Below are 2921 nucleotides of genomic sequence, written 5' to 3' on the forward strand. Positions count from 1 at the left end.
TTGCATAAAGGACCTCGACTTTTGGACTTTTGGACTTTTGGTATTTGACCCCCGGCCGACCCCTCAGCTCTGGATATTTTTGGGATTAGCAGCGGTTCACCTGACTTCTCTCCTGCATGGAGGGGAGGAGGGAAACCTCCTCATCTCTCGACTCCCCAGTCTGCAGGCGGATCCCTCGGTGCTATTGAGTCAGAGCTCCCCCTAGTGGGCGGAGAAGGAAGAACCACAGCTAACGACGAGAGATTATAAGATCTATAAATAAAAACTCCTTCGTACACACACACACACACACACACACACACACACACACACACACACACACACACACACACACACCTTCCCTACAACAGTCCTTCAGGTACTCCGTCACCCTGAGAGAAAAAAAAAGATTTTAAAAATGCATAAATTATCACCATTTATGACGACTAGTCAAGTGACGCTTGTTTTAAATATTTAGTGAATGAAAAAAAAAAAAGAAGAAAAGCTAAACCTATAAATCTCTGTGTTTGTTTGCCTTGTATACTGAATTATGTCGCTGCAGCGCCGACTGTGTTTTCATTTTGTTATTTTTGTTGTCGTTGTATTATTTGAGCTGCCTTGGTAGTAAACACACACACATGCACATGCACACACACAATCGTTGCAAAAATCTTGGCCAAAATATCAGTGCAGGTGTAAAAAAAAAAGAAGAAAAAAAAAGGAGCATTTATGTTTAATCAATCAAAGAAATTATCAAAGAAATATCTGCCTAAATCTGCATTCATATACAGGCATGCAGAAGGCTGTGTACCCCCCCCCCCCCTCCCCTTTTAGAGCAATATCCCTCAGAGCAATCACAGATCTGAGATCAGATGAGTAGAAATGCATTTAAACACCCAGATTGAGTTCAAAACACGGGGACAGAGAGGAGCGCTTGTTTCGGGTGATGCTGAGAAGTGGCGTTCTCTACCTCCTGTGCCGACAGATGGAATATACCTTCAACGTGCACGCTTTTGGTTGGACAGGTGTTGAACAGGGAGGGTGAGGACAGGTACAATCATACGGGTGCTCTGGGAAAAGAAAAGGGTATGCCATTCCTCCTGTGGGGAAGAAGAGTTTCACCGGAGGCCCAAATAACGTCACCGGTCGGGTCACTGCCAACTTGGTGCCATATTTTTTGATACTTTTAAAGTGTGCCAACGACAAACGTACGGCCGAAGGGATCAATCGGCGCCCCGGTGCACTTCAGGGCCCGGTACCCCCTCGGCTCTCGCCATTCGCCCGACCGGTGAGATTATTTCAGTGCTTGCTCCGCCTCCAGAAAGCGTATTATTACAGAGCTCCGTGAAAGACGTTGACAACACATTATATTGAAAAATGACATTTATATAAAAGAGCTGACACAAGAGATATATTGGACGTGTAATCCGTTATCCCTTCTTTAGAGGCGGAGGAGGGGAAATGAGGATGAGGAGCGGAGGGTTTGATTCCGTTGAACTTTGGTGGATTACCACGCCGAAAATGTACACATCCTCGTCTTCTCCCTTCACCTCCTGCCTCCTCCCTTCTTCTCGGCTGTCGCGTGACTCAGAGGAGTAATCGTGTTAAAAGCTGCCCTCACTCTCACTCTCTCTCTCACTCTCTCGTTTGCTCTACCCTGCAAAGGGATGAAATGAAAGAAGAAGAAAAAAGAAACGGGGAAGCACAAAGTAGTTAATTAATTCGCTTTAAGTTGTCGGCCTCTTGTCGGGAAACAATGTTCTGTGAGACGAACATTGTTCCCAGAAGTCTTATTATTATTTTCTCCCACAACGGACGCAACGGTTAGAACAATCGCAGAACTTAAAGGCGTGCGTGATCTAGCGGCCTCTAGTGGCGAGGTTGCAGGTTGCAAGCAAACCCTTTCTAAGCGCGTCAGGGAACTACGGTGGCCTACAGGTGGCGTGGTGTGAGACACGCCTCCTTTAGGTGCCCCTCAAGCCTTTAAATCTGGATACGAGTCCTGCTACCGGACCAGAACTCCGGGGCATCCGCCGGCGACCTTCTTTGTCGAGACTTTTGACACGTTTTTAAGGGGTAACGTGCCCAAAATGAGCATTTTGCGATGTCCATCTTTAACGAGAGAGCGGAGGAGGAGGGAACAGCAGGAGGAGGGGCAACGGTTGCAGATTTGGGGTTCCAAAGAGTATCTTGCATTCGTTTTAAGGGGTGTGCCAGACGGGTGGAGTTTACGGCGTACGGACATTTCAAGGGTACTTTGGTCAAAAACTGACGTCCCTCGCTGGTAAACCCCGCCCACCTGCCACACCAAGCAGAGTAAAACAACCCCCCCCCCCCCCCCCCCCCCCCAGTTCAGGGATGATGAAGACACAAGAGATGATAATTAGAGAGATATAGAGAGTTATTGGAATTATTCTATTTTTGTTATTCTACTCCTTGAAGAAAAAAAAGAAGACATATTTAAAGGAATATTCCGTGTGTGTGTTGAATAACCTCTTGTCTCCCCGCCCCCCCCCCCCCCCCCCCACCCAGTGGCGTGACGGCGTAGCTGCGTCCGTGGCGTCACGCACACACACACGAAACGCAGCTCCGCAATGCCATATACAGTATATACGTGATGAAATTATGATATCATTATGAATAAATTATTTTTCTTGCTTAAAAGAAATGTTTCGCTTGCTTTCCTTTCCCGCCGGTGTTCAAAAACCTGGTTTATGACAGAAATATGTGTGTACCTGCAGCACTGATTCCAGTCATTTCAGTCCAATCTAATATATATATATATATTTTATATATATTTTTTAAATATATATATTTCATATATTATATATATATATATATATTTATTGTTATATTTTATTTATACATATATATATATATATATATAAAATAATGTCCTTTTAGTTCAGGTTTAGGTAAGTGGAAGTGGAAGTGGAAATTAA

The sequence above is a fragment of the Cyclopterus lumpus genome, chromosome 18 (genome assembly GCF_009769545.1).
Source record: "Cyclopterus lumpus isolate fCycLum1 chromosome 18, fCycLum1.pri, whole genome shotgun sequence".
NCBI classification, from domain to species: Eukaryota; Metazoa; Chordata; class Actinopteri; order Perciformes; family Cyclopteridae; genus Cyclopterus; species Cyclopterus lumpus.